At 45.1% G+C, this 14,471-nt stretch overlaps 2 protein-coding genes across 6 annotated transcripts in view; one reads left to right on the top strand and one right to left on the bottom strand.

Annotated features, from left to right (window-relative positions):
• The window catches only part of Syk (spleen associated tyrosine kinase), a 71,726-nt gene extending 61,380 nt beyond the window's left edge, over positions 1 to 10,346 (bottom strand). For 2 of the 5 annotated variants that reach the window (XM_028771990.1, XM_028771994.1), the window contains exon 1: positions 10,205 to 10,340. The gene's annotated coding sequence lies outside the window, so the exon portion shown is untranslated. Of the gene's footprint in view, positions 1 to 9,873; positions 10,064 to 10,204 lie in introns of those variants that run through there. The other 3 variants (XM_028771991.1, XM_028771992.1, XM_028771995.1) reach the window with 2 other exon arrangements.
• Diras2 (DIRAS family GTPase 2) overlaps positions 10,143 to 14,471 on the top strand; it is a 78,321-nt gene continuing 73,992 nt past the window's right edge. Inside the window, exons 1-3 of the mRNA XM_028771997.1 lie at positions 10,143 to 10,178; positions 13,035 to 13,363; positions 14,051 to 14,214. The gene's annotated coding sequence lies outside the window, so the exon portion shown is untranslated. The remainder of the gene's footprint in view (positions 10,179 to 13,034; positions 13,364 to 14,050; positions 14,215 to 14,471) is intronic.

The following is a 14,471-nucleotide window of genomic DNA, read 5'->3' as shown; positions in this document are numbered from 1 at the left end:
GGGTGTGGCTGCTGATAGGTTGCCCAGGTTCTAGCGCACAGCTCCTCTTGCTCCATCATGTGAAATGGCAACCCTGACTGCTTTCCTTGAGTTAGTAAAAGAAGAGGAGGAGAAGGAAGAGAGGAGGGTGGTGAGAAGGGGAAGGAGGAGGAGATGGAAGAGATGAATGTGGGAGGGCGCATGTTAAGTGAAAGGAAATAATGAGTGGATATAATCAAAATACATTATATAAACATGGATGAAATTGCCAAAGCACAAATTAAAATACTATTTAAAATGACTGTTTCAGGAACAGTATCTCTGCACAGTATCTGAAGAGGACTGGCTCACAGATGCTCCTGGAGCACCCACATCTGCTCACACATGCTCCTAGAGCACTCAGATCTGCTCACAAATGCTCCTGGAGCACCCACATCTGCTCACAGATGCTCCTGGAGCACCCACATCTGCTCACACATGCTCCTGGAGCACCCACATCTGCTCACACATGCTCCTGGAGCACCCACATCTGCAGCTGTATGAGTCCTTAGCATAGTGCAGAACACGCCTGTTGTCATAGTTACTTTCCTGTTGTTGTGAAGAGGCAACTTAGAAAGGAAACCATGACCAGTTATTGGGGCTTTCAGTTCCAGGGGTTAGAGTCTGAGACATGGTGGGGAGGAGGGCAGCAGGCAGCCATGGCTCTGGAGGAGTAGCTGAGAGCTTACATTTTGATCCACAAGCAGAGGGACACATTTGTGTTGCATACAGACACACACACACACACACACACAGAGAGAGAGAGAGAGAGAGAGAGAGAGAGAGAGAGAGAGCCTTCAAACATATGAGACTATGGAGACTGTTCTCACTCAAACCAACGCACACATTTTCACACAGGTTTTATCCATCGCTAGATTACCTATGATACAGAACACGTGGTGAATGCTGGGTAAATACACTGTACTGTCAGGGAACCAGAGCCTGAAGGACAGTGTGCACACAGGACAGAAGCAGAGGTGTCTTTAAACACTTGGTGTCTGAGGCTGGGTCCATCTTCAGGAAGCTGTGGTTGTGAGGGTTCCATGTGTACAGAACCAAATTCGCTTTGTAAGGTGAGAAGGTGAGAATTCAGTACAGTTTCTCAGAGGCTACTCGCTCATCTGTAAGACTTCAGCAAGACAACCACTGGGACCGGTTCAGTTTTCCTCATACTCATAAGTAGCATGCCACTGAGTGGACCACATACCGTGTGTGTGTGTGGGGGGGTGTATTATGTATGTATGCATGTATGTATGTATGTATGTATGTATGTATATATGTATGTGAGGCTGCTGTGCTAAGTGATGAGAGTTAGGCCCCTAGGTCCTCTCTGATCAGGACACTAGATCTCTATAAGAGGAGTGACTTAGCTTTAATTGTCAACCTGACACAGACTGGAGTCCCATGGCAGGAGAACCTCAACAACTGAGGAATTGCCTAATTCAGATTGACCTGCAGGGATGCTTGTGGAGGGTGGTCTACACACACACACACACACACACACACACACACACACACACACACAAACACACACAGCTCCACCAGCCATATGTGGTGGCTCAATCTGAAACTCCCCCCTCTTGGGAGTCAGAGAAAGGAGGACTGCTGTAAATCCTAGGACATCCTGGGCTACAGAATGAGACCCTGTTTCAAACACCAAAGAAGAAGGCTGGTGAGATGCCTCAGCATGTAAAGGAGCTTGCCTCCTGTAGGTGGTATCAACCGGAGGCAGGTAAACCCAGGCTACATAAGAAAGCCAGCTGAGTGTGAACCTGGGACCAAAGCAGTGGCAGCGGGCAGGCAGCATTTCTCCATGGTTTCCAGGATTCCTGTCTTGGTTTCTCTCAGTGATAGGAGTAGGTGTAAGCTGAAATAGACCCTTTCCTCCTCTGAGTTGTTTTTGACGATGGTATTTGTCAAGACAACTGAAAAAAAAAAAAACCTATGGCAATGGAAAGACTTCCTACAAGGAAAATGTGGCAAACACTACCCATGACATACATATACTGTGAGTGACAGTGTTCACAGCCAGGGAAGGCTGGCAAAACTCCTCCAAGACTCCCCCAAAACCCTCTGGTGTGGGGGCCAGTTCAGGTCTAACTTAGAGTCCAGCAGTCCTTTCACCCTGGACATGCTTATCTATACTGACATAGCCACAAGCTGCAAGGCTCTTGCAATTTGGGTGACGTGGTTGAGAACTGAACCATTGAGTTTGTCCAAGTTAGTTGGAATGTACATGGCTACATGCCCTGTGTTGACTGTGATGACAGGGAAGCTAGAGAGAAGCGTCCTGAGCCCACCTGGGCAGCATGCACCCCCACTCTGAGACTAACATAGGAAGAGAGGCCATGATTGACACTGTATAAACATAACCCCAAGGAATAGCCTATGAGCTCTATATAGCTCTCCCTTCCAAAAGTCTCTTCCATTAAGATGAAAATTGGAGGTTATAGATTTTCTTTTTTGTTAAAGGGATGGTACATTTTGTTCCAAATCTCTGCAGATCTGATAGACAGAGAGACTGACAGATAAATAGCTACACAGATGAGGGCTGGAGAGATTGCTCGGTCAGCAAAATCTCCCCAAAGCATGAGTCAGGTTTTAGCATTTTTTTAACATGAGATGTTTTGGGCCTGGTGGTTCACACTTGTAACCCCAGTTCTGGGGAGGGAGATAGGGAAAGACAGGAGGATTCCTGGGTCTCACTTGCCAGGTAGTCTAGCCTACTTGTTGAGCTCCAGGTGACTAAACAGGACCAAGGTGAAGAGGTGGCTCAGTGGCTCAGAGCACTTGCTGCTGTTGCTCATGGTTCCCAGCACCCATATCAGGTGGTTCACGGGGCACCTGAAATCCCAGTTCCGGGGGATCCAACCCTGTCTCCTGGTTTCCATGGGCACCTCCATGCCTGTGGTACACATACACTCAGATACACAAGCATATAAAATGAAATCTTAACAACAACAACAACAACAACAAAACCCCAAGGCAGACAGCATGGTTTCTATACATACTTGCGAATGCCTGCATCGTGCATTTGTACACACACACACACACACACACACACACACACACTACACCTGATAGACTGGACAGAGGGGACATTCAGCATCATTTTGCAGATGAGATAACATGAACCTAAGAAATTAAAGGAAATAGTGGAGTCAGGTTCCTGGGCAGCTCTGTCAGCCATGCTTCTCTGAGGACCTTTGGAAACCACCATTTCCGAATTGGACAGGTTCGGATCAAAGCCACAGTCTCAGAGTTTGCATCCAAAAGTGCATGTGACAAGTCCTGGTGCTTTCTGTGGCAAGGACAGCAGTCAATAGTCACATTTGGAGCTGAGCAAGTGACCACACACCCTGCGGGCATATGGCCTACGTGAGAGCAACCTTCCGGTTACCCTCTGCTGCAGCCCAAAAGGCCCAGATGTCAAGCCACAGTCACCCAGAAACCATAGCCTGAGCTGTCAACCAAAAGGAAGGTAGCTTGTGTCCTCATGAGAAAAAAAAAACACCACCAGTTTACAGGAACAGGCACAGAAGCAATGCTATGATCCCACAGTACTGGGGTGGACTAAGAAACATATGAGAAAATAATCGAGAAGACGGAAACCATGCCAAGTGACTTGTGGAGAAGTGGTACTCATGGGTGCACACTCCCCATCCCCACCCCAGAGAGTTATTCCATGTGCATTCATCTCTTGCTAGTGTGTCAGCTGGTGAGAATAGAATCACATTCCCAAACACTCACACTCTGATAATTCCAAGACTGGCAATTTTTTGTGAATGGAAGGCTCCTGTGTATGGAAGGAAAATGGTTGCGTGATCTCTCCATGGCACGCCCTCTCTCTGTCTCTGTCTCTCTGTCTCTCTCTGTCTCTCTCTGTCTCTCTCTGTCTTACACACACACACACACACCAGTCATTATACCCAGCACACTCACAAATTCCAGTGCAGTTGAAACTCCTTAGCTTTCAAGGATGTGTGTGCTAGTCCTATGAACTGTTCTAAAATGGTGATCTCACCCCCCATTTCCTATCCCATTGCTCCAGATAGAATGGGGCAGGAGGCCACACCCTGAGGCCCCAGACTTCTCTGAAGCTCAAGCTGGACCTGTGCATCAGGAGCCCAGATTTAAAAATAAAATAAAAAATAAAATAAAAACAAAAACAAAAAATAAATAAAAAATAAAAAAAAATAAAAAAACCAAAAACCAAACTTAGTCTGCTCGGCCTTGAGCAATCCTCAACCTCTGGAGGCTTTGGTCCTTGTTTAGGGACAGAATTTGCCCAACTGTTGTGACAAATGTCATGTTTCAAAATGAGTTTCCTTCCTGCTCTCATTCGCCATCCATCGTTCCACTGAAACCGTGTACTTTATCATCATCATCTTCATCATCATCATCATCATCATCATCATCATTCACCAACTCGGAAAAGACATGCTTCTGACCAGGTAAGAGCTACAAACCTACAGAAATAAGGGGAATGACAACAGCTGTCATCACATCCTTCAGATGAGTTCTGCTTGCTACACCTCACCCTTCTCCTGTTTCCCACTTTGATTCTAAAACAGCTTTCCAGAGTTTGTGTTTACAGCCCATGATATTCACCTCAGCAGTTAAAAGAACTGAGGGGAAGGCCAGGCCTGGGTTTCCCAGAAAGTCTACCATTCCCCTCTCTCAGATAATAGAGCAATGGGCGAACGCATTTATTTAGAATGTAGATGCCTAACTGCTGAATTGGAGGCAAAAAAGAATCTTACAGAGCATGATTCAAAATATATTCAAATAAAAGAAACCACAGAAATTCTATTGCAACTAAGAAGTAACCACAGAAATAAAAAGTGTATGGGAAATTTGCCCGGCAATTATGACAACAGGTTATGGTAACACCATGTATCTACTCCCTGGCCTGTCAAAAGGCAAAGCAGAAAACAGTGAGCACCAAGACATAGATTTAGTCAACAAACTCCTCAAGGGATTTCTTTCTGCAGTTCCTAACATATGTGCAGCCAGACTGAAGAGCCTCTGAGACTGGAGCAAGACAGAAGGCAGCTCCTGGGAGGGGAAGGCAGGAGGAGGAAGAGGAAGAGGAGGAAGGAGAGGAAGGAGAGGAAGGAGAGGAAGAAGAGGAAGAAGAGGAAGAAGAGGAAGAAGAAGAAGAAGAAGAAGAAGAAGAAGAAGAAGAAGAAGAAGAAGAAGAAGAAGAAGAAGAAGAAGAAGAAGAGATAACATGGTGTATTTTTGACTATGTGGAAACTTGTGTCGAGAGAGGTTTCAGTTTTATGTCATAAAGTTGAGAAGAAAATTATATTAGGTTCTGTGCAATCCAAAAATATGGCAATAACAAAGTTTCACCCTAGGAACAGCAGAGAGAGGCCAAGGAGGAACAAGGAAGGAGGTGGCACGGCATAGCATGATGGGCCAGTTGTTACTATAACCAAATATCTGAAGCTATGTGCTTTATAGAAGTGTAGTGAGCTCACAGTTTTGGAAGTCCAAGACAGGGTGGTCCCATCTGTTTAGTAGCTGGTATGGCCCTGTGAGCCACAGAATAGCATAGCCAAAGGAACCTTGGAGGGATCATGAGTAGGGAAGGCATCATATAGAGAGATAGAAGCCAAAGACAATCAGAAGCCAAGCTTGCTGTTTCATTCAGGGTTCCTGAATGACAATGCTAGTCTCTTCTGAGGACAACGTCCCACAGTCCAACCCCTTGGTTAGGATCCATTTCTTAAAGGTACAACTGCTATTCAACATCCAAACACCCACTCTGAGACTTTAATGCAAGCACACGAACCTTCAGAGCCATAGGCAAACTATTCAAACCAGAGAATACCCAAGGGGTCCTACTCCTCATAGCTGATAAGACTGCCAACCTTGAAGACTACACAAGAGTATTAGTCATGGAGCACCATTGGGGAGGACGGTGGACTCTGACCGGGTCTGCAGAGTAGAGATGCCATGACAAAATGTGGACTCAGCAAGTCATGAATGATAGTAATCACTGCCAGTAAACACTTGTTGAAACCAGTTAACCCCACGTCACAGAATAATTATCATTGGGAGGTCCGGGAGTCTGGCTTCTACCCACTCCTCGTTCTCAGATACACTGTCTGAGGTTGAGACATGAAATAAATTAGCCAGTATGCCTTGCATGAGGAAATGTACAGCTTCCAAAATGAAAAGCTTGCTTCCAGAAAGCTGGACTATGGGACAGAAAGATGAATGCAAAGATTGAAAGGTGGGAGGGGATTCTTAGTTAAATTAAAACAAAGTAACCTGGGTCACACTAAGACTATGGCTACATCACAAAGACTGCCAAGTGAATGACATACAAGGCTGATCTCCCTAGAACAAAGGTCTACCAGTGAAGTCAAACGTATAGAAAGAGGCAGGAGTGACTTCCACTGTGTGCATTTCAATACTTTTTATAGATATGCTGAACCCACATAAGTTCGTCAATATTGGAATTATGGATTTCCCTAACTGTACAGAGCCCCTCCCTCTCTATTTCAGGCATCCCGGTCTGCCACATGGGTGTCTTGTTCTACATTTCCTAGCTGACCTACTCCTCCCCACACCTGTGTCCCACCCCAATCCTCCACCCTACCCCATCCCCCAAGCCTGAAGACTGTCCTAGGATGCAGAGCACACACAGCTCCCAGGGTCAGGACTATATATAGGGGAGAAAGGAGCTCCTTTGCTTTTCCCTCAACACAACCACTCTCCACCCCAAGTAGCCACTCCAACACTGAAAGCATGCCCACTTCCTCCTCCCTCCCCAAGTCGCCAAGAAAGAAAAGACAAAGAGAGGGTCACACTGGTTCTATTAAACTGATCATAACATAAATGAAATGTGCTTTCTTTGCATGTCTTTGGTTTTAACGGAGTTTGACTCTATTTAATATCTAAATTCAGTCAGTGACTTGTAAGGGATGCAGAACAAAAATTACATAGGCTTGGTTCTGTTTGTTTTGTTTCGTTTATTTTTGAGACAGGGTGTCATGTAGCCCAGGCTGGACTCAACTGGGTAAATGCCCAAGGGTGTCCTTGGACTTTTAACCCTCTTACCTCCACTCCTCAGGTGCTAGGATTAAGGGTATGTGCTGCCACAACCCATTTATTTGGTGTTGGGGACTTCATGCATGCTAAGCAAGTACTCTATTGACTGAGTTACACTCCTTGCCATTTTTCCCATTATACTCTATTTCTTTCTTTTTTTCTTATTTTAGGTTGGTCTCAGTATTGCGAAACAGTCAAAGATGACCTTGAACTCTTGACTCTCCTGGCTTTGACACCCAAGTGTTATGATTACAGATATGCCACCACACCTGTCTACATAATCGATTCTTTTTAAAACTTATTTATTTTTATGCACAGGTGTGCGTGTATTTGTGCACAATCATGCATGTCTGAAGAGAGAGTAGAGGGAGCTGGAGCCCCCAGGTGCTGGAGTTACATATGGCTGTGGCCTCACTGTGGATGCTGGGAAATGAACCCCTGAACCTCTGCAAGAGCAGTGAGTGGTCCTAACTGCTGAGCCAGCTCTCCCACACCCATAATTGATTCGTAAGAGGAAACAAAACAAACAAACATAAAACCCTCAAACAGATCTTGGCTAACATTTTTGTCAAAGTTATAATCACATACAAATATCCCTGAAAATATATGAAAATGCACAAATCTACATAAAATCCAGCCAGCCTCATTAGTGTTTTAATCTTATACAGTATTTCCATAGGAAAACCTTTTTTTTTTTTTTTTTTTTTTTGCCTAGCATTTAAATACAAGGTTGAAGATTACAATGATAAAATCCAATTAAGGTAAGGAATTCATCTACACCACTGTGAGGACTCTGCCTTCTGACATAAAAGGAAAAAAATCAAATATATATATATATTTCTATCTTTTTTCACCCACCCAGTTGTCAACAACACTAATCCAGAAACAGAGAAAATGTCTAAAAGTTGCAAAAAAGGGCAGTAGACAGGCCAACTGGGTCAGTTGGAAAGAGGTCCTACAGAGAAAGCCGAGATGCTGGACATTGGCTTGCATCTGAAAGGAGACCCCGCCATTCTTGGGCAGAAGGAACAGAAAAAAAGTCAACAAAGGCCAAGCTGCTGAGAGAACCGGAAACTTGTCTTCCAAGGACTGCAGCTGCGAGGGATGGCCACGCCCCTTCCTGGAGAGTCTTGTGCTCTCTCCTGAAGTCACAGGAATGATGGGAACATCATTGAAACGTTATCTTTGAAACTTTGTCTCTAAAGGATGGAACCCGGTACTCTTGCTTGGACCACTTGAGATTTAGCTAAAATGCTTGGACATTCGGTAAATATTCGCTATTTTCCGACAAAGGGGAACTGCCCACTAGGTACCGGAACCGGTTTGTGTCCGGGAGTAAATGCACTTGACTTCCAAAAATACAACATAGTTTATGGAGTCCAATACAGATCTAATTCTTGAACCCTAGCGTTGAACAAGGTTTGTTTTTCTTTTCTCTTGCTAAGTTTTACGGAACCTCACTCATTGAGTGACAACACCTGCTCTAAACGGACACAGGCTATTTATAGTTGGTATCTATTCCCCTCAGAATACAGACATTACCCACAAGAAGAAATAATGGTTCCCGGAATAACAAAATACTACCCGACAACACCAGAGTGGTCACAAGGAACGGTATTTCTCTATACGAATGCCCTTCTAAATTACAAATGTAAACCTGAAATCTTGAAAACTCCTAAGTCCCAAACATACATTGAATGATGAGGGACAGTTTGATGAGTAAGTTCTACCAAGAGGCCTTTGCTTAACAATCAAAACCCAAATTGGAGAGATAATACCTACATGTAGAATATTAAATATAGTCTTTAAAGGACCAAAGAACCATTCATACAAGCCTAGCTATAAAATCGTATTTTTTAAAAATCGATTTTACCTCTCAGAGGTGAGAGATATTCCTAAAATATATTCCCCGCTTTCATCTTAACTTCAGATATTTTTAATTTTTTTCCATTTTTAAGACTTTCATTAAATCTGGCATATCTAAGCATCTCAAATACAGAATACCCATCAATCTCTGTTTTACTGCAAAATTTCCTTAACTCTATTAAAATTATTGATTTGAATAGAAAAAAATGATTTGGTGAAATGATTTCAAGAGAAAAAAATTTATCACTTAAAACACCTGCTATCTTGTAAGTATTTAAATCTTTTTACTCAACTATAAATATATTTATACAGTATTTGAACTGTCATGTGGGGAGGGAGGACAGACACATGACATTTAATGACATTCGATTTTAAAGCTGCCGTGTAGAGGCTGTGGGCTTGCCTTGACTAAAGCAAAGGCCCGGTCCCGGTACTCCAGGAATGCCCTGGCATGACACGCGCGGTACTTTTTAAACATTGTAATTTAGAGATGTTTACCCGTCCATCTCTTTTGAATGCCACAAGCTGAAATGCTTCAAGAGTTTAAAAAAGAGAAGACGCCAAGGAAAAGAAAAAATACCCCCAGTCGAGAATTTTACTTAACTTTGAACAAAATCTTTGGTCAGCCAGGTAAAATTTAATTTCAAACAAACAAACAAACAAACAAACAAACCCGGGAAGCTGACTTCTCCAATTCTTTCTACTCTAGGAACTTTCAAAGGAGTGGGTCTCCTTTCAATGGCTTTTAGGTGGGGCTAAGTTTTGGGAGCCATACTGATATATCCAAATGTACCTTGTAGTGCCTTAAACAGTCTCCAAGGGTTTGGAGAGGTGACTTCACAAAGGAAGTCCGCCAGGCGGAGTGAACTTGCTGGCTTTGGCAGGGGTTCAGAGTTTGGGGAAACTGCTCTTTCCCTCACCTACCGCATTTCAGAGGCGTTGGGACTCTGCAGTGACTCGCGGGCGCGCACGACAGCAGTCTGGGTTCTCAAAAGCTTGGGGACGCTGCTTCGCTTCGGGGGCGCGCACCGTGGAAGTCCCCGGGTTCGCGGATCCACCAGTCACCGAGAGGCGTAGCTCCCGGCTCGGCCCGGCTGGCGACCGCGCTCCCTGCGCCCCACGGGCACGCGCGTTTACAGGGCGGGAGTCCCGGTTCCGCGCGCCGCAGCCGCTGGAGCGTAGACTAGCCGAGGTCTGTCGCTTGGGGGTGGCCGAGGCCCTGTGCTAAGGTGCGGCGAGGCGGAGTGGCGCCTACCTGGACAGGTGGCCGCGTGCTCCAATCCCCTCTCCTCCTCCCTCCTTCGGTTTCTCCTCCGCCGCCTTCTCCTCCAGCCTGGCACACACGGGTCCCCGGTTCTCCCCGCCGCCCGGCTGGCTGCTTCCTCCTCCGGGGAACTTCCTCAATGCGCCAGGACAGCGCCCTCGCTTCCTCCGCCGCCCCGAACCTGAGGCATACAGCACCCCGCCCAGAATCCAGCAGGGTTAGGCAGCGCCCAGAACGGAGCCGGGCCGGCAAGTACCCCGAGATCCAGTAGAGTAACACCGCCCCCACCCCCACCCCGAACTCGCGCTACAAGGGGACAGCACACTGAACTGAGCCTGGGACAATTAGGATCCCGAACTTGGGTGGACAGCACCCCCAAACCGAGCCGGGGGAGTAACTTTAACGTAGTTAAGTAGCTAGCCCTAGATCCCCAAGCCAAGCCTCAGCCCATCAGCACTGTGAACCTGAGCTGAGCTTGTCAGCACTGTGAACCTGAAGACAGGCAACTCCACAAACCGAGCAGAAGCCAGGCAGCACCTCTAGACAACTGGCCCTCGGTCCCCTAGCGAGACAGATTCAGAGGAATGCGCGCTCTGGAACCAAGGCCCCTCTAAGTAGAAAGGAGGGTTCATCACCGAAGCTCAAGCTAGTCCCTAGGCCCCTTCTCCCTCCACCACAGCCCGACAAAGCTGTGGCTGAGACTGCTCACTGCATGGTGTGTTTAACGGCAGCAGGTCATGATACTTCTGCCAACACCAAGGCCAGAGAACCTAAGCGAACCGAACCGAAAGATGCCTCCAGAGGCTTTTGCCTGATCAAAGCTGTTTTTGAGGGCATTACCTGTTACCCACAGTCTTGACTCCTGTCCTGCAGTTCTTGACATGTTTTTTGTTTGTTTGGTTTGGTTTGGTTTTCTGTTAATCTGTTAACACTGTAAGGTTCGAAATGGCAACTTTTGTCAAACTCTAACCAATAATAAGTAGAGTTTTTAGATACAGTAAATAAATGAATGAGTAAATAAAGTTGAGATTTTAGATGCTGTTTGTGGGGAATTTTAAAGAGCAGTGTCCTGTCAAAACGCAGAAATAAGGATGGAGAGATGGCTTAGGAGATAAAGTGCTTACCAAGCAGCCAGAAGGACCTGAATTTGATCCCCAGTACCTGTGTGAAAACTGGGGTAGAAGGACAGGTAGCAAAAAATAATAAGTATAACGGGAAGTATAATTACGCACTGTGTAATTAAAAGCTCCCCCTTTTCTCATTCTTTGCGACTGCTCTCCTAGTGTACTCTGGTGTGCGTATTCCCAATCCAGCACTCTGAGACTACCAAACAAATTCATTGTTTCTTAAGATACATGGAAATAACAGCAAGAACTATCACAAAACACTTTGCCAAAACCACAGCCGTGTACAAAGGCCACCACAGCCTTACACAGAAAACCTTTCTGCAAGGATGTGGGTCCAACCAATTCCCATGGCATTTTGAATGGACACTGCTTATTAGTGATCTTTGTAGGCAAAGATTATTGGTTTTACACAGCACTGGGACCTGGCACACACACTGTGCAATTAAAAGCTCCCACTTCTGCTCTCCTAGTGTACTCTGGTGTGCATATTCCCAATCCAGCACTCTGAGACGACCAAACAAATTCACTGTTTCTGTAAAATCTTTGTACCCTTTGAGGTTTTTTTTAAGTTTAATTTTAACTTATCTTTAACTGGTTAGTGTATGTGTGTGTGGGTGTTCCTATGTGCAAGTATGTGCAGTATGCACACGTGTGGATATCTGTACAAGGGTGCACACAAATTCATGTGGAGGCCAGGGATCAACACCTGAATTCTTCCTCAATTTGTCTCCACCTGAGATTTTGAGACAGGGTCTTTCACTGAACCTGTAGATTACCTATTTGACTGCATTAGTTGGGCAGCAGGCCTATGGCTTCTCTTGTCTCTGCAGTATGGCTTAGGGGTACTGACAGGCCCATGAATGACTCTAAGGCAGCTAAGAGAGCCCAGACAAAATTTAACCTTTTAAGAACTGGAGAGATGGTTCAACAGTTAAGAATGTTTCCTGTTTATGGCAGAGGACCAGGATTCAGATTCCCAGCACTCACAAGGTGGCTCACCACTGTCCTTAACTCCAGTTCCAGAAGCTTCTATGAATACTGCTTGCAGGAAAATACTCATACACATTTTTTAAAAGCTAAAATAATTTAAACCTTCCAACAAAAGTAAACAAAATATCTTGTCCACTTAGCCTTACATTTTCTTCTATAATTCTTCTTTTTATAGTAGAACTATTTCTTCAGACTTTTCTTCCCTGAGATCTATTTTAATTTACTTTGTATATGATATGACACATAAAGTTAACAACTGTCATCAAAATGAAGATATAATGAAACCAGTTTGTTTCTTAATCTCCTGCTTTCCCTCCCTTCCTCCCTCTCCCTCCCCTGTAATGTGTGTATGATGTGTCCACAGTCATGTGCACACAGTGTATATGTGGAGTCAGTTATCTCCTTCTGCCTTTACAACTTGAGGGTGTGGATCTCAGGACATCAGTCGTGTGGGGCAAGTGCTGAGTGCTTTCACCCACAGGTCCTCTCACGGGCCCAGTGATGCCAGTTGTAATCCTTCTACCCTGAGTTATGAGATACCAGTTTCTTCATGCACAGAGCAGATTCCTCTAGTAATTGTCATATACTGGGTCTGTTTCTAGTCTTATTCTGTGGATCAACCGGTGTTTTTTTCTTTTCCTTTCTTTTCTTTTCTTTTTATCAAAATACATGGTTTTGAAAATGACTACTTGGTGGAAAGACAGTGTCAAGAGAACGAGAGGACAAACAAACCAGGAACAAGGTCTGAAAGACAGCAGTGAGAGCATCGCTGTGCAAAGTGTCCCAAGGGCTGAAGACAACATCAAACAAAGACTCTGATTTCAAAGGGCGGGGAGAACACAAGCATCTTACCAAGGAAGATGTAGAGATGGGGAGGAAGAGGAGGAGTAGGGGCTCCCGTAATTGCATACAGGGATGCAGAGTAAGACAAGAATGAGCTTCCACCATAGAGCTATGAGACCAGTTAAAATACAGATGCTGACACCACCAAAGGCTGGCAGGATGTGGAACAGCTGGAGCTCTGTCACTGCAGGTGAGAACAAAATGGTGAGGTCACTTTGGGGCAGATTTTATTTGCCTGTATATGAGTTTTGCTGTGAGCCCAGAACTGCTCAAAATCTTTGATTTTGTTAAAATGCCTGAAGTAAACACAAATACAGAGAAAATAAGAAGACAACAAATTCAGGGCATTTACCTGAGGTGACTACTGTAGTCTGTCCAATTCATAGGCTTGTGTTTGAATACTTGGTCTCCAGCCTGTGACCCAGGAAGTTAGGAGGTAGGGCTTCATTGTATGAAGTGGGTCCTGTGTGCATGCGTGTCTGTGTGTGTGTGTGTGCATGTATGTGTGACTGTGTGTGAGTATATAAGAATGTGTATGAGTGTGTGTGAATGTCTGAATGTGTGTGAATGTGCATGTCTGTGAGTGTGCATATACAGTGTGTATGTGTGCATGTGTGTGACTGTATGCATGTACATATATGAATGTGCATGAGTGTGTATGTGACTCTCTGTGTGTGTGTGTGTGTGTGTGTGTGTGTGTGTGTAAGGCTTGAGGATTTAGAGATAGGACTGCTTTTTGTCCTCTCTGCTTTCTGGTTCATGGAGATATGAGTGAGCCACTCCGAAGTCCTGTCACCACAGCCACAGGCCATTTCTGTTACACTTCTCCAGCTGTGGGCCAGAAGAAACCCCTTCTCCTTTGCACTGCTCTTGACAGGTTTGTATTCACAGCCAAGAGAGAAGTAACTGAGGCAGTGACTGCAGAGCTGTCTTCCCATGTGCACACATGACAATGACTGCATTTGAACTAGAATACCCTCCCTAGACATCCTTATATCCATAAGAAGATGGCTGTTTCACCTAACAGAATGAACATCTAAGGTGAGCTGACTTTATGGAAATGGCTATCACCAATGAGCTGCTTTCTTGAACTATCCCACTTACTAAAGGAAAACAAGCCGTTTAAGCCCTCAGTCTGCTTGAATGTCAGAGTTAACTCCTCTCTGAGCCTGCAGATAACTCTGTCTACCATGCTGCTATGACCTGATCCCCACAATGCTTCTTGTTTGAAGGTGAAGGTTAGATTCTCATTCTCTCTCTCTCTCTCTCTCTCTCTCTCTCTCTCTCTCTCTCTCTCT

Source organism: Grammomys surdaster, unplaced genomic scaffold (genome assembly GCF_004785775.1).
Source record: "Grammomys surdaster isolate TR1022 unplaced genomic scaffold, NIH_TR_1.0 211, whole genome shotgun sequence".
NCBI lineage: Eukaryota > Metazoa > Chordata > Mammalia > Rodentia > Muridae > Grammomys > Grammomys surdaster.
This window is presented reverse-complemented; position numbering and strand designations above follow the sequence as displayed.